At 37.6% G+C, this 18,027-nt stretch overlaps 1 protein-coding gene, 1 non-coding gene and 1 pseudogene across 3 annotated transcripts in view; 1 reads left to right on the top strand and 2 right to left on the bottom strand.

Moving 5' to 3' along the window:
- Window positions 1-18,027, bottom strand: part of CERS6 (ceramide synthase 6) — a 257,579-nt gene that overhangs the window by 214,031 nt on the left and 25,521 nt on the right. The window lies entirely within an intron of this gene.
- LOC114230535 (small nucleolar RNA SNORA48) lies at window positions 5,474-5,618 on the top strand (annotated as a pseudogene).
- On the bottom strand, window positions 7,869-8,004 carry LOC114230513 (U4 spliceosomal RNA). The gene has a single exon (XR_008557570.1). It is a non-coding gene; the product is annotated as a U4 spliceosomal RNA (small nuclear RNA).

Here is an 18,027-nt window from a genome sequence, read left to right as displayed (position 1 = left end):
AAAGATGTAATTGTCACTTCTCTATTATAAATTGTGGAATTATGCTCCTGCAATGCTTACATATAGACAACTGAACTATTCAGTAAAATAATTAAATGAATTCATGTTATGGCAGTAATAATTAAAAAGGTTACTTTTTTAAAAGTCTAAAATACTAAATTTCCATTTTATTCCTTTTGTCCAGCCTCCAGTGTCAGAGATCAATTGGAAAGAGGTTTAAACCTTTTTCCACCAACAGACAAGTGTAAACAGACACACACACATTACTGGGGTTCACTCGTGGTGGTGGAGGGAGCTCAGATCTGGAACTCAGATTCACTTCGGTCTAGATCTGCAAACTAGGTCGTAGTATTTTAGCCAATCCATTTACCTCACTGTAACTCAATTTCTTCAACTATGAAACTAAGGTACTAGATCCGTGGTCAGCAAACTGCGGCTCACAAGCCACATGCGGCTCTTTGGCCCCTTGAGTGTGGCTCTTCCACAAAATACCACGGCCTGGGCGAGTATATTTTGAAGAAGTGGCGTTAGAAGAAGTTTTAAGTTTTAAAAATTTGGCTCTTAAAAGAAATTTCAATCGTTGTACTGTGGATATTTGGCTCTGTTGACTAATGAGTTTGCCGACCACTGTATTAAATGATCTCACAGGTCCCTTCTAGGTCTATAACTATTCTAGAAGTTCCTCTCATTCTCTCATTAATTAAAGAAATTGATTTCTACTAAAAACAGACTTATTTTCACTTTCCACAACTTATTGTTTCTCTTTAACTGAGAAGCTGTTTTCTTATAATACACACACACACACACACACACACACACACACACACACACACACACATATATGCTAACCCAAGAGGCAGATTACTCTCCTCTAGTCTATAACACCTGTTTCAGTGCCTTTGAAGATCACATTAGCAAGCAATAAATTCTTACCCAATAAATAAATAAATAAATATTTTTCCAAAGCCACTTCAATTTGTAACTATATCTCATATTTTCAAGTAAAAAAGAAAAAAGAAAAAAAATACGTAGTGTGTGTCTGCATCTGTGTGTGTGTATGTGTGTATGTAGTCCCCCAGGACTGAAGAGTATATATCTGTCCTGTGCCGTTTTCCTTTGCCCAACCCAGAATCCCATATAATCAATAAATGAGAGTTATTATAAATGGTTTGATCCAATTAAATCTAAGAAAAATAAGCCATATCAGAGGTGAAGAGCATCTCATAACAGTTGGCAGTGATGGAAAAAGGAAAGCAGTCACCCCTTCTGAGGAATCAGGTCTATCTTTCCAGGAGTTCTTGGATGACACATTTCTCTGGGAATTTTTTAAAGCCAGAGAGAGCAAATATTGGTTTTAAAAGTTGGCCTGATACACTACGACTGTTAGTAACTGAAATGCCAAAAAGCTTTTAGAAAAACATTTTAATTTTGCCAAACTCCTCAAAGGACATGGTCTAACAACTGAAAATGACAACACTAAGTTGCTATCCTTCTCTGTTATTCTTAGAAATTGAGCTTGAGAATGACCAACGCAGCACAAAGCACAGACTGTCTTCCACCTGTGGTTCAGCACTTTGTAGAGGACAGTGGGATGGGAGGAAGAGAAGGCAAAGTTGGTTATTGGTCTGAGATGATCTCTGATTGAACTGTTGCCTCTCTCACTCCCCAGCTGCTGGTGCCGCTCCACCTCATACTCAAGGTCCCAAGGCATCAAGAGCAAAGAGAAAAGAGCTTTGTAACAGACCTAGAAAACCAATTAGTCTAGATTGGGACCGGAGGATGGAGGGAAGCAGGAAGAATAAAGGAGAACTGAGAAATGTAATATTCTGAATCTGGAAAGAACAGCAAAGTTGTTCCCTATATAAAAGTGGCCTATGTTCAAATCCCTACCCCACCACTTAGCACTTATATGAACTTAGACAATTAGCTTATTCTATTCGTCATTCTCCTCATCTGTAATAATTCTTGTGTCATAGGTTGTTATGATGATTAAATTAGCCAATATATGTAAAACACTTAGAAATTACTTGGCACGTTGAGCCCTTAATAAAGGTTGACCATGCTAATGGTAGAAAAATTAAGCAATATAAATGTTAAAATCATAAAGTTCAGGAAAAAGAAAAAAGCTAAACAAGAAAGGAAAAGTAATCATAGCTCTTGGTTTTATAGAACAACTAGTGGCCTGGTGCACGAATTCATGCACATTTAAAAAAATTAACTAGAAGAAATATTTTAATATCACTATTCATCCTTTCTCTATAATAGAAGAGTCAATCAAATTCACCATAAACAATGACAGATTGAAACACACGCATGTAATTAGCACCAGCAAGAGCTTTATATGTATTGCGCATGCATGAGTCAACTTAGCCTTTTATATATGTAGAATAAACTTGCTTAATTAGACCTGCTTTCTGATTTAGCTAAACTTTTTCCAGCCCAGTGAAGCACCCCAACTTCTCTTTAAGGTAATTGTCAGCAACACAGCAGTAAATATCAACACCAAGCAGATTATTATTGTAGATCACACAGGGAGAACAAAGGGTAAAATATTTAACTACAGCAATGTTTGACTATATTCTGTACAATGAGAAAACCTGAAGTCATTTTCAAGGTCCACCATTTCTTACTTCTTTTCAGTCAGGTCAAGTTTCTAAGATTTCTAAATCTCCATTTTCTAGCTAATGAAAAGAAAATAGGATTCCATCGAGTCTCCTATCTACCTACTCCAGGACTTCTGTGAGGATCAAATGAGATGAGGCACATGAAAATGCTTCACAGACATCTGATTAATCTGTAAAATGTTTGCACCTGGCTATAAAGCAAGTCGTGTTCCTGGGCTGAAGAAACTCCAAGGAGGCTAGTCACTAGGGAGAGGAAGCTGGGCATTGCTATGTGACGTCATTACCTGGCACCCACAGCCACTGTTTCCAGGCTGGGCTGGGCTGTGGGCCACATTTTGTGCCATGGGGTCTCATCAGTGTTGGCTGTGATTTGGTGGGGTGTTGCTCCGGGGTGGTGGCGGGGCCTGTGTCCCACTTGGGGGAAGCCAAGTATTGGTTTGTTGGCACCAGGTCCATGGTGCCAGCCAGTGCATGTCATGGCAGCTCCTGCATTGAGTGTTTGCCCCCTGGTGGTCAGGGCACGACACAGTGACTGGTTGGATGGTCAGACACTTAGCATATTAGCCTTTTATATAGATACTTACATACTGATGTTAATCTAAACACTGATTATTGATTTAACTACAAATAACAATAAAAAAAAACATAAGTAGGAAGGGCATATTGAGAAATCATTAAAAGTTAAATCTTCAGCTATCAAAATAGTCAGTATCAACTGATTATTTAAGAAGTACCTGTATAATCATATTATTTAGTGATTTGGAGGCAATTTGCCTAAGAAACAATTGAAAGAATTTAAAGTGGTTACTTTTACAACCACCAAAAATATGTGGAAATTTTTACAGAATCCAGGTTTAAGAAAAAGGCTTTTTGTAGACAATTTGGGTAATTTTAATATGGACTGGTTATTAGATGATATCACAGAATTATTAATTTTATATGTTTTCTGGTATTGAGATAATGAAGGAGGAGAATATTTTTATTCTTAAGTGATACATGTTGAAGTATTCAGGAGTGAAATATGATATCTGCAAGTTATTTTTAAGATTAAGAAAACTTAAAAAATTCAAGAAAAACATAAGCATGCATGTTTTTATATATTTAAATAGATATTACATATTAACATATATCACATATTATATATAATAAATATAAATGCTAGGTATGTATTAATTGTTGAATATATGTGAAGAGAATAGGTGTTTATTATACTATTTTTTCAATTTTCTACATATTTTTAAAATAGAAAACTAGAAAACATTGTTTTATATAATAAGTAAGCTCTTCTGTACTATAATTGTTTAGCCATGCACATGTTTTACTTTGAAAAAAGTAATATAAAAAGTATTTTAAAAATAACTTGAAGAAAAAAGTTCTTATTACTATTCCCCCAAAACTCTCAAGCTACTAAGAGATAGGCACTATTTATCATTTATCTCTATTTTTTAAATTTACATAATAGTTTAAGTTTCCATTTTTGTATTTTCTTCATGTTGTTTTGTCAGCAAATTATCCTCTAATGAGCTTATGTGTTCTGTTAATTAAAATATATAGCACTAAAACTGTTGTCTCAACCACTTAAGAATTAATTCATAAGAAGGGTTGAAAAGAATGCTGCTTTGAGTACACAGTATCAGACTCAAGGTTTATCTTGAGTGGGTCCATAGTGTATGTGTCCTAGACATTCTGAACAGAAAAAATTCTAAATGCATTTGATAAACACTAAGAGAAAATTTTTACATAAATTACTTGAATCTGCTCAGGGATAAATATGCTGGTGAAACAGCTACCTTTTTTTTCTATCCACCATTACTCATAAAACATAATTCATATTTCAAACCTTTCACTTACAGAAATAATTGCTGGTTTGTTTGTTTGTTTGTTTTTTACCAATAATTACAAAATACCAAGTACTGCACCTATGTTGATAAGTTAAACAAAACATTCTTTTCTCAATTTTTCTTTAATTTAGGGAGCATGTTGCTATTGTACTCTATTTTTGTACTTGAGGAAAAAAGAGATAAACAGTATGGAAATTAAAACAACCAAATCTCCTAACCACAGCTGTCCTCTGAAGAAAAGAACGACTGGTCTGGCCTCAAAACAGTCTTTACATTCAAGTGTATAAGTACGGCTGTGTACCCTACAAATGGAGGTTACTCATCTGTCAACATAGTCTCCTCCACCATTTAGAATACAATTAGGCCTCAAAAATGACTTCATCCAACATGGTAGCTGAAGACCCTTCATCCACCATCCAATGTAGATGAAGACCCTGAAGGCCAGAACATGAGCTTCTGCCAGCACCCAAGCTCCTTAATGAGAGAGGCTGGACCATCTGGTCAGTACTGTTCTCTCTAAATGTTACCTGGTTCACAGACCCATTATTTTCCAATATGGATACTGAAATATATGTGGGAGAATATAAGTGAAAAATAAGTGCTATAAATATATGAATGTGTTTAAAAATGAAACTAGTTGACTTAATGGAATGGAATTAAAAGTGATTTTTAGCTTAGGGCATTTTATAATAAAAAGAGAAAATATGGTTGTTGCTCTCCATGGTTTTGTTGTCGTTTTATAAAAAGTAAAAGTTAAATTTTCAGCTATCAAAATAGAATGTCAATATAGTCGGTATCAACTGATTTAAAATGTTTGCATTTGTGTTAAAAAAAAAAAAAAGAAAGTGTGCATTTGGTCAAGCCAGCGCATACCCAACTGAGGGTATGAAAAAGAAGACTACCAAGAGTGAGTTGGTCTAAATTCTTGTGGTCAGTATGTTTGCACACAATAATGGCAATAAAGAAAGTGAGATCACCACTTAAATTACCATCTAAAAGTAAATTCCGACCCCCTGGCAATGGGCAAGGAGACACCTGATTGGTGGTGTTGCTCTTATATCAATCAGGGGCAAAGCAGATGTACAGTCCTTAGTTCATCCTAGCTTGATGCCTGTGTCAGTGGCCAGAGCTGTTTCATGCCTGAGGCACATAAAATGATAATTGCTAGGTGTTGGAGGGGGAAAGATCAGAAACACTGGTCTCATAAGTAGATTATTATTAACAGGCTTAGGAGGGATGTAGTTTTAAAGTTTGTGTGGAGCTGTGATTGCTCTAGTAACTTCTAGATAACCGTAAGTAGGTAGTCTAGCACAACTCCATTAAGAGTGAACATGTCACATAATAGTTTTTGTGGCATGGATATATGTTATTTGCACATAAAACTGGGTGCTATGAGAACAATAAGTGGGTCACTATTTGCTTTCAGAAAATTAGATGGGGGTCTAGTGTGGTAATGTTGGAATTATTTCAGAGGGCAGTTACTGTGAATCATGTATTCTCAGGAACCAGAATGTTCAAATCCTGAGTCTCTGCCATTTAACTGTCAGTGTGATCTTAGATGCATTTAACCTGCCTGTTTCTCGCCTGAAAAGTGAGTTTTAATAATAGTGCATATAAGTTGTTGGGAAAAAAAAAAACCTGAGAAGCACTTAAAATGGGGTCTGGCACAGTTGTAGCTAATAATATATATGAGCATAAAAATAAATAAATAAATAAATAAATAAAAGTAAATTCTGACATCAACCCAAGATAGGCAAGAGATATATAAAGTCACCTGAAGAACAAAAATGGCCCCTAAGTCTAAAAACACTTGACAGAATCCTGGTTTGAGACAACCAGGTATCTAAAGAAAGAGTACATGGATGGAGCTTAAGGCAGGAGAGAAGCTAGAGTGTTTAAGGCACAGATATCAACAACATCAAATTGGAAGTATCTAATGGTTATGAATCTGAAAGAACTCTCCTACAGAATAAAGGAAGGAAAGATGGGAGGGGGAGGGACAGAGGAATAGATAACAGAGACATCTTTCTTTGATGAAAGCCAAGTAATAATTGTAGAAAGAATAACGGAAATAAGAAGCACCATTCGGCAACTGTCACAGAGGTTGTTTATTCAGGCATGGTTGTCAGTGGATGTTGGTGGGTGGAGTTTGGTGAAGAACAAGATGTCAGCAAAATTCTGAGAATCCTTTCAACGAAATAACTAGTCAATTTCAAATTTAATATGAATAACCTGGCATACAGCCACATGACCAGGTGATCAAGGTTAACATCACCAGTGGTGGACAGGTTGGCATCTTGTGCATCTGATGTGATGGGAGCAATGCAGAATCATTTCTGTGTCATTCCACTCAGAATGCATTAACTGAGCCCAGTCAGGGAGAAATATCAGAAATTCCCACATCCTACATCATTAAAGACTTCCAACTCTTTAAAAAACTGTCAAGGATAGGGAAAGACTGAGGAAATCTTTCAGACTGAAGGAATTTAAAGAGACATGAAAATTAAATGCAATACATATTCCTGGACAAGATCTTGGACCAGAAAGGAAAAAGAGGCTCTGTTGAGTTTACAATGTTGAAACTGTGTAATGAATGGTAGTGTTGTACCAACACTCGCTTCCTGACTTGGAGTGCTGCATACTGGTTATGTAGAAGAGCGTCTCTGTTTGGAGGAAACACACACTGAAGTGCTTTGAGTGGATGGGATATCATGTCAGCAGCTGGCTCTCGTAAGGCTAAGAAAAACACTAATGATCACACACCGAGCATGTACAATGGTGCGAATACATGAAAATGTTAACAAATGGGGAATCTGGGGGTACAGGAGTCCTTTGTTCCATTTGACAACGTTTCTATAAGTTTTAAAATGTAAAAATTAATTATTTAAAAATTAATTCACCGGGGAAAACATATTATTATAACATAGCCAATGTACTTAATTGAAGAGAAGGATATCAATATGGAAATGAAACTTTACAATAGGGAACCTTCGCATTCTAATTGGCTCAAATCTGCTTTAAATGAGACAAGTGCTTTATTCCTTATGAAGGTTACTATAATTTTGGCCTACCAGTCAGACCCTCTTTTTTGAGGAGTTGGAACCAAGTTTTTAAAAAGTCAGTTGTTAATCGCATCAGAAGCAGCAAAATTAGGAGCAAATGATCTTAAGAGTCCCTGGGAAGTCTCTTCCATGAATCCGGTGAATCTGACTCATTTGGATTCAGAACTATTCAAAAGCAGAAATTAGACCTGAAATGACTGGAATCATGGCTCCCTATCTCTACCATCCTGATGTGTCTCACTCAGTTGGCAGGAACCCTGTAAATAATGTGCCGCCAACAGCCACTTGCCAAAGCAGGCTATTCCTTATAGAGCCTCTACCACATGTTCAAACACATTCACTCCTTAATAAGGAAGTATATACATATAACACTATGTTCACCAAACAGAATTACAGTGCGGAAGTTAAGTTTTCAATTAGCAATAATCGTGCTTTGGATAAAACTCACTGGCTACGACACTGCCACTGTGCAAAGCTTGTATAGCAATTAAAACAAATAACTTAGATCTACATCAAAGGGTGCCTCAGAAAAGCAGGTCATACAATGAAAACTCTATCACTTGTGTACATTTTCTCCATCTGTGTGTCTTTAAGCTGGGACATCGATCTTCTACCTCTGGACTCAAAGTCAGACTGGAACTTACACCACCATGTCTTCTGGGTCTCCAGCTTGCCAACAACAGGTCTTGGGATTTCTCAGCCTCCATAATCACGTGAGCCAATTCCTTACAGTAAATCTACCTACCTACCTACCTTCCTGTACCTCCTATTGGTTATGTTTCTCTGGAGGTAAGTTTAATAACACTTAGGTAAATGTTTAAAGTACTAATAAAATAATACTGTATTTAATTCATGACTGTGTACCTAACTGTGCAAAAGTATAAGTAACAGACTAGGAAGAGAGGCACCAAGTTCATGATGTTGGCTGACTATAGAATGAGACAGGGGAATGAGACTGGAGATGAAGGACCGAGTGAATTTTATCTCTGATAGTCTATTTCTTTTATGAAAAAAGATGACCTAATTATGTTGATACAGAAGGGCTTGCTCAGGCTAACAACCCACTGAATCATTCGCCGGCCATATGATGTAACGCAAAGTAATGGCATATACCTAGAGTCTATAGTTAGTCCTGAATGCATAGTTAGGAAGCGTGGACTGACATGAGCTAGCAAACGCCTCACACTGAGCAGAATTCAGTTCCTGCAGTGTTTGATGTGGGACTTTTAAATGAAGGCACGTGTCTTAAATGCTTTAAAACTTTGCAAATCGTCGTTAATTTTTCTCAAAGTAACCCATAAAATTAAAACGAAGAACTTCTGATCCACTGCTTTTCTCTGAAGCTCTGATAATTGGATAAGTGCTTAATTGGCATGCTTTAGCTTCCATGATGGCAAGCTAATTAAAAAAATATTGTACAGAAAATAGAAAGCCCTTTAGATTCCAGCTTTTAAAATGTTAATTGGATACTCTAATGAAACACGCGTGATTGTTACTTAATTTTATGACCTATATAAACTACCATAACATGCTCACCAACAAATATAGAATCAACCTATCTACTGATTTTTAGGATGGGGCCTGACCTGACAATAGTAGGATTTAAGAAAGATCAACATAATATAATTTCTGTGGGCTCTCCACATCACTGAGAGTAACATCAAAGTCTTTGCAGTGGCCTGTATCATTTGGACACCTGTTCCCTTCTGGCCTCACCTGCTTTCACCTTCCCGCCATTCAGTTACACTGGCCTCCTTACCCCACATGGCAGCCATGCTCCCACCTTCGGGCCCTTGGGCAGGGAGTTCCCTCCACTCAGATGTCCTCCCTCAGATAGTCTCCTGGCTCACTCCCACTTCCTCTAGATCTTCACTCAGAAGTCATCTTCTTGGTAATGTAAAATAGCACAGCCAGCGTGAAAGATAATGCGGCAGTTCCTCAAAAATTTAAATATACAACTGCCATACGATCCAGCAAGTCCACCTCTAATTATATACCCAAAAGAATTGAAAGCAGGGTCTGAAAGCGATATCTGTACACCCATGTTCCACAGCAGCATTAGTCACAAGAGCCCAAAGGAGGAAATCTAAATGTCCATCAACAGATAAATGGATAAACAAAGTGTGATGTATGCCATACAATGGAATATTATTTAGCCTTAAAAAGAAATTAAGTTGTGGCATACACTATAGCATGAATGAACGTTAAAAACTAATGCTAAGTGAAATAAGCCAGGCACAGAAGAGCAAATATTGTATGATTTCACCTAGATGAGGAACTCAAAAATAGTCCATTTTATATGGAAGAAAGTAGAAATGTGGTTACCAGGGGCTGGGGGGAGGAGTGAATGGACAGTTGTTTAATGGGACAGAGTTTCAGTTTGGGATGATGACAAAGTTCTGGGGACGGATTTGGTGATAACTGCACAATAAAGTGAATGTACTCGATGCCATTGAATCGTACACCCAAAAATGGTTGAAAGGGTAAAATTTGATGTTGAACACATTTTATCTCAATAAGAAGAAATAAATTTTAAAAACCCACCTTCTCTTGTTATCCCTACCTCATTGGAAACTGCAAGCCTCATCCCAATCTGGCATCCCTTATCCTCTCCCCGGCCTTTTTCCCTTCTCTTAGCACCAACACCACCAAACATACTTAGTTCACTGTCTGCTCCCGCTCCTGGAATGTAAGCTGCTGAGGGCAAGGCTGTTGCCTGTTTTACAGCCTCAGAGCCCACAGCAGTGCCGGGCACACAGGAAGCACTCAGTGAATACTTGCGGAATAGATTGTCACTGCTGTGCCAGAGGACTAGTGCGGAGAGCACTGGAAGCCAAACCAGCCACTCAGAGGCTGTGGCCGGAATCCAAGAATCAGACAGTAAGGCTGGGGCTGTGGCATTTCTATTACGAGGGAAGAAAGTATAAACCTGAAAGACACTCCAAAAAAGGATCTGTAAGATCTGAAAACAGATTGGAAAGCAATGGAGCAGAAAAAGGTGTCAGGATGGGCTCTATTTTGAGCCAAGAAGAATGGAAGCACACATAAGAGAAATGGGGACAGGGAGCTGGTTTTAATAAAATATAACCAGCAAGGAGCTCACCTGTCAAAACTGGAGGTGAGGATCTGTGACCCCTGCCCAGGGACAGTTGAAACTAGAGAAGAATGTACTTACAAAAAGGAAGAGCAACGGTGCAGGGCATGGCTGGTGGACACACACACCACCAAGGGTCGGGAAGAAAATAAAGAATGAAAACAGCATTCAGGTGGCGGTGGGGGCCGAGGCAGCCGCTGCGGCAGCGAAGGCCGAGCCCCTTGCACGAATTTCGGGCATCAGGCCTCTAGTGTTAATAATAATGGTTGCAAATTGTCAGAAAAAAAGTTGGACTGGGCCATCAAACTCTACTTAGTAGCCATGAAACTGAAAATTAAGTTTTCCTTTTAGTAATGGCTTCAGTGAAAACCTCAAGCTAATCTAGACAATTCCTTTGTGAAATGCATGTTTTCTGATCATGCTGGATTCCTCTGAAATCTAGGGCTGCTACTAGAAACAAGATAAAAGCGTGATATAACTAAATGCTATGCAAATAACAATATCTTTATATTCCGTTTCCTGTCCTATCAATAAAACAATAGAACTGGCTTTGACTACATAAAATTCAGGAACCTGAGACTCAAACTATAATAAGGATGTTTCTTGGTTAGCTTGTTCCAAATGAGGTTCAGCAGTGACTGAATGGAGGCGAAGGATGACAACACTCCAGGGAAGCAGCATCTGCAGGTGCATCTTCCACCAGCTCACTCGAGATGGCCGAAAAGACCCGCCCGTTCTTTCATTTAGCAGATATTGAGCAACTGTTATTTATTTTGTTTAACACACATTTATAACGTCAGACATGTTCTAATTTAAGTATTAACTTCTTATCTAATCCTTATAATAACCCAAAGAGATAAGCACCATTTCCCCCCCTCATTTTACAGGTGAGGAAACAAGCACAGAGGGGTTAAGCAGTTGGCCCTGGGTCCAAGAACTAATCAACATGGGAGCTGAGGCTGTCTGAGGCCAGCGTTCAGGCTCTCAACCACTGAGCTCTACAAAAGGAACAAAGCGAAGCATGAGGAATCGACTGGGAAACAAGACTGACCTGTCTCTCTCTGCCCCCTGGGGAGTTCACCTTCTAGCCAGGAGGGGTAGGTAAAAAGCAGAAAATAATGGGGGAATAAGGACACATATGTAACACCTTAATCAATAAAGAAATTTTTTTTTAAAAAAGCAGACAATATAAAACAATTTACTTACAGGCCCAAATACTACAATGGAGAAGTGATGAGATCCCACAACATAGAGAGATAAAGGATGCTGGACATATTCCCTGAGCTGTCATTGATTCCTCACAAAACCCTGATAAATAACTAGTAAGATATGTGATCATTGTGGAGATGAGGTAGTTCTGGCTCAGAGGAGAGGTGAAGGCCGGGGGCAGGATTCATCCCTAGTCTGAGCATCCCTGACATCTGTCTAGTTCCTAATAACAAACTACTTTACTTTCTTCTAGATTCTTCCCACGTGTTGTAATCCTTTTGCATTACATCACTTTAATTCCCTCTGTACATGACACTATGAGAGGTTGAAGAATTTATCATGAGTGTCTTGTCAAATGCAGGAGACGTGTTATCGCTCTGACAATGGTCATTTAATACAAAGCACTCTGCTCACAATAAGACTGTGATGCATATTGGTTAATGGCGTTCATCTAAAACTGATTCCTATCATTGCTGGTCTGCAGCGGCTCTGTCCTGGTAGCTGAGGAGTTGGTTAAAGAAATGGAGGCAGAAGAATAAACATATATCTAATGACTTCATTCTAAGGACCGTGATAGGTGTTTTTACAAGTTAACTTATTCAAATAGCTAGAAGAGCTCAGATGTTTCAGATAAGACAGATCTGAGAGCCTGTTGGGACTGACTTTAAAAACAACTTTCCCTCATTTTAAAAGTGCTGTAAGGAAAATGGAATGCAACCAAAACACACAATTTCAAGAGAACTTGAATCCAAAGTAAAGACATTATGTAGTCATTAAGAATTATGTTTACAAAGACGTCAAACAAATGGATATTTATATTCTAATAATAGTTACATATTCAGAAAAAAAGAGCATAAAAACTGATAAAGTATAAGCTCCCTATAATATATCTATTTTTATACATAAAACATTTCTGGAAATACACAAAAAGGAATATTATTACCAATGGCTTCCTAGCGAGTGAAAATGAGAAGATGAATAAGAGGAAATTTTAACCTTCACTGTACATCCTTCCTTAGTTTCCTATCCTGATTTTTTAAAATTTAAACAAACTTGCCTTTAGGAAGAATTTTTAAGTGATGGATAAAGTGGTGAAAGTTCTTTTAGGTTGTAAAGTTATCTTAAATAACAGGACAAAGGTTTTTAAATATAGAATAATTTCAGCTGTGTCCCCCTCCCAATAAGAGAAACTAGAAAATTCCTGAAACACTATTAAGAATAGTTACCCCTAAAGGGTCAGTTTTCACTTCTTTACTCTGTAAACTTTCTTATATGTTTAAAATATTTACAATAAGCATTTATCATATAGAATAAAGGAAATGTGCTACTATAAGTGATAGGATGGATTATAGGAGTTGCTTTCGCCACATCCTAAAGTCAAATATTAAAAGGCCAAAATTGTCACTCGAAGATGAGTAAATCCAAAGTAAAGACTAAAAGATCCTCTTCTTGCTGAAATGCAGCCAAACATGGCCTCAAAGTCCTATTTCAAGGAAGGCAGAACCATGCCTTAATTTTTAATACTTTGACCTAAGTTTCTTTTCTTACTCTAGTCTTCTTTGCTACAGGTATTAACCATATTTTCTTTCAAAGAAGGTGATAGTGGCAATTAGCTGGTGCCAGGACACAGACTCCAACCTCAGAGTGACAAGCAACTACCCTCAGACTAGAAGCTTCTTCCCTCACCTCTTGAGGACTGTTTGCTTCTATTCCTTCCGGAGTTTTAGTTTTCCTTCTCAGAAAATGTGATCTGCCTCCACCGAGTATTATTAACACAACTGCATCTTACAAAACAGTGAAAGGAAGGAAATTACTGCTTTAAGTCATCCTGATGCCGAAGTGTCCTTTATTAGCAAAATATGGATCTTCTTTGTAGCTCTGTGGGAAGTATAGTGGCATCCTGTTCACTATCATCATGCATCCTCCCATTTGAGGTGCAAGATCCTTTGTGAAGTAGAAACAAAGAAAAGCAGGGAGCTCCAGCTCCTCTGTGATGGAGTGAGCACACTGCAGCCTCTCTTACTTTTCACAACTAAGATCTCTGGACACAACACAAAAAGCAGCAACTGAGGACTCTGAAAAGTGAACTAAGAAGGTGAATGGTAAAGGAGAGTCAAAAAGGACCTAGTCTTAAATTTTAATTTATTTTATTCTGGCAGCTTTGTCCTGGGGCAGGACCCCAGCGAAGAGTTCACCGACAGTGACAGAGCAGTGGTGCAGCAGCACGAGCAGCTCAATCTGCACACGACACCCTGTCCTTCTGGACAAACCTGAAAAAGGGCCCTTGTAGACCAGAGTATGGGGGGAATCATGAAGAGAGAGAAGATGGAGAAGGGAATCCCCTAAATCTATACAGAAACTGGCACAATGCCCAGCCTCACTCTGAGCTGTGCATTCATGGGACAGTCTCCAAGCACCATATCAAAGAGCTTTGAGAACTAAAAAGACCGAACGAACGTAGCACCCAGTCTGACTAACCCTTGAGAGGCACCGGCATGGGACAGACCCCAGGTAGCAGAACAAAAGCTTTGAAAACTGATCTGAGATCAGAACCAGCACCCACAGAAGGTGAGACAGAAATGAAGTGTGACTCTTAACAGCAAAAACAAAAAAACAACATTGTGCAACCCCCAACCTACATAGCATGACATAAATAATATCCAGAATACAACCCAACAGAATTGCATATACAAAGAACTAGGAAAATATGACCAGTTCTTAAGAGGGGGAAAAAAATCAGATTCCAACCCTGAGATAACCCAGATGACAGGCATTATAATATCCTCCATGAGAATATAGAATGAATGGAAAGATAGAAGTTCTCAGCAGAGAAATAGAAACTAGAAAAATAACCAGTGGAAATCATAACTGGCTGGCTTAATAGAAAAATAGAGATGACAGTTTCAAAACAGTGAGCTAGAAGAGTCAGTTAATTATCTAATCTGATAAGAGAAGAGATTCTCAGTAAAATAAACAGAGCCCTGGCCAGGTAGCTCAGATGGTTAGAGTGTTGTCCCAATACGCCAAGGTTGTGGTTTCGATCCTGGTCAGGGCACATACAAGAATCAGCCAATGAATGCATAAATAAGTGGAACAACAAGCCTCTCTCTCTCTCTCTCTCTCTCTCTCTCTCTCTCTCTCTCTCTCTCTCTCTCTCTCTCTCTCTCTCCCCCTCGCATCCCATCCCGCCTCCCTGCCTCCCTCCTTATCCCCGTTCCTCTCCTCTCCTCTCTCTCCAAAATCAATAAAAAAAGCTAGCTTCTAGTATTCATGTCAACATTGTTCTAGAATAAGAGGAGAAAAAGACTGGTAGAGAAACTATTTGAAGCAATAATGGCCAAAACTTCCCAATTATTAAAAGATATAAATTTATAAATGCAAGAGTTTCATAAACTTAAAATAGGATAAGCTCAAAAATAACCACTCTTAGACACATCATAATCAACTGCTTAAAAGTAAAGATAAAGGAAAAGTATTCCCAGCAGATAAGAGAAAAATTACACATTATAAACAGAAGAATAATAATTTTAATGACTGAAGATTTCTCAGCAGAAATGAGAGAGGCCAGAAAACAATGGAAAAACATCTTCAAAGTGCTAAAAGAAAAAAAAAATCGCTAACCTAGAAATGTATATCCATTGATAACATCTTTCAGGAAAGGCAGCTAAATAATGCCACTTTTAGACAAAGAAAAACTAAAAGAATCATTTTTAGCAGACCTGCTCTAAAAAGAAATGCTAAAGGAAGTGCATCAGGCTGAACGGAAATGATATCAGAAAGAAACTTGTAGTTTCACCAATTAAAGAACATTTACAGAAATGGTAACTATCAGGGTAAATATAAAAGGTTATTTTCCCCAAGTTTTTGAAAATATGTATAATTGTTGGAAGCAGAAATTATGCCACTGCTTGATAAAGTTTTCAATATAAGTAGATATAATACATATCACGAGTATAACATAAAGGTGAATGGGAGAGGATAAAGGAACCTATATGGTGATAAGGTTTCTACATTTAAGTTGTATAATATAAACAGTAAATTAACTATGAAAGTTTAGGTATGTATTCTGTCACCCTTGAACATCCAGCAGAAAAATTTTTCCCAAAGAGATAGAGCCAAAAAGCCGATAGAAAAATGAAAATGAAATACTAAAAAGTTAGATTCAAATTATTGAAGACAGGGACAGATAACAGAGAGGATACATAGAAAACAAATAATACAATGGCATTTCTAAATCCAATCATATCAATAGTTATACTAAATGTAAATGATCTAACACACCCATGTGAAGACATCAGAATTTTTCAAAATAACAAGAACTAACTACTAGTAAATGATGCCTACAAGGAGCCCATTTTAAAATATAAAGACCTAGATAGATTAAAAGTAAAGGATGAAAAAGCATGTCATATATACAATCATCAAAATAAAGCCAGAAAGGCTATCTTAATTTCAACCAATCTCCTATTCTTGCCTGTCCTAAACTTTAATCCCTCTCTATTAACATAGGTACTTACAGAGGCTATTTCCTCATTCCTCATAATATCATTTCCAGAGTATTAATCTATATTTCTTGGTGATTTACAAAATATATCAGCATATCCCTCCTTGCTTTTTATGAACTTACCATCTAAGAGCGACAACATTAATGCAACAGTTTATTAATATACATTATATATAACATATCTAAAATATATGTTTGGAAAATATGTTAAGTTCCCTGTGTACAGAGATGGAAACTTCATAGGCTTTAAGAATGGCATGGGATTCTCACTAAAATTACAGTTTAGGTGGTTTAGAGAATAGTGTTGGAGAAGAGTGAATTCATATGAAGCTTGAGAAAAAAACGTATTTTCAGAAGCAACTAAATGTAGGTTTTGAGAAAACATGCATAAAAGCAAGCATAAGGCTGAAAAGTACATAGATAAGCCTCTTAGAATTTTATTAGACTTATAAAGATTCACAGCAGTATTAAATAGATCATGCCTCTCACTGAATCTTACACTATAAGGATGAAATAATGCTTTGGGGTTTATACCTAATAGATGTCCTTTTAATCAGTATTTTTTATCTAAACATTCTAAGAAATTATAGCCTTACAGGCCCCACCGCCCCTTGTTCACCAGTCACTTTTTTAAGGTGACAGGGAAAGGAGAGAGAGAGACAGATAGACAGAGGGGAGGATGAGAGGGAGAAGGGGAGAAGGGCAAAGAGGAGGAGATAATTATGCAAGCGGGTGAAAACTTCCACAATGGAAATTCATCGATTGTCCAAACACATGGATCAAGGTCTTCAATACAAAATTTTCAGTTATAATTAAAACCAGGGGGACAGATTGATTGTTTTAGGAGAAAGCATAAGATGAGAACAGAGAAAAGTGAAGACCTGAACCCAGTAGTACACGTGGACGATCATCGTCCTCCTCCACCTCACGTGTTTTCACATATATTCTGTGATTTGCTTAAAGAAAAACAAAACACTCAGCTCTACATAAGAGGAATATTATTTCTATTGTACAAATGAGGCAATAGACGAGACAAAAATATCTTACCAATATAGGCATCCCTCACATTTATGATGCAATTCATTTCTGGAAACCACAATAAAAAAATCATTAAGTGGACTGTGTGGAATTTATTAAACTTGCAAAATGCCTAGTTGCTCACTTGTTTATCTTCATAAAGAAAATGCATTCTATTCCGCTGTGAGTAATCATGAAGCAGTATTTCGGCCCCCAAGGCTGTCCCTGTGGGGAATAGCCTCTTTCACAATCCCCTAAAGTTGAAGCCAGGGCAGCTTCCAACCACTCTCCACTTGGCTGGAAATGCCAACATATCAGGCCTTAAAAAGAGAAATTCTGGATAGAAAGACAGTGACTCTCCTTATCTGAAAACACAAACACACACACACACAAAAAAAAACAAATGACACACATACCTTGAGAAATAGGTGAGTATATATTCTCTGCCAAAACATGATCAACAAGAAGTTAATTAAGCATTTTAGCTGTCAAGGAAGAGTGCTTGGTTCAGGAAAATTTAGGATTATGTGTCTGCAAAAGGACCTAGCCCCTTACTGGTTAAAGTGGAGAGTTGTCCTCTCCTCTGCTTTTTTCAATTGATTTCAGAGAGGAAGAGAGAGGGAAGAGAGATAGAAGTATCAATAATGAGAGAGAATCACTGATCGGCTGCCTCCTG

The sequence above is a fragment of the Eptesicus fuscus genome, chromosome 11 (genome assembly GCF_027574615.1).
Source record: "Eptesicus fuscus isolate TK198812 chromosome 11, DD_ASM_mEF_20220401, whole genome shotgun sequence".
Taxonomy (NCBI): Eukaryota; Metazoa; Chordata; class Mammalia; order Chiroptera; family Vespertilionidae; genus Eptesicus; species Eptesicus fuscus.
Note: the sequence above shows the minus strand (reverse complement) of the source record. Positions and strands in the feature narration are given on the sequence as shown.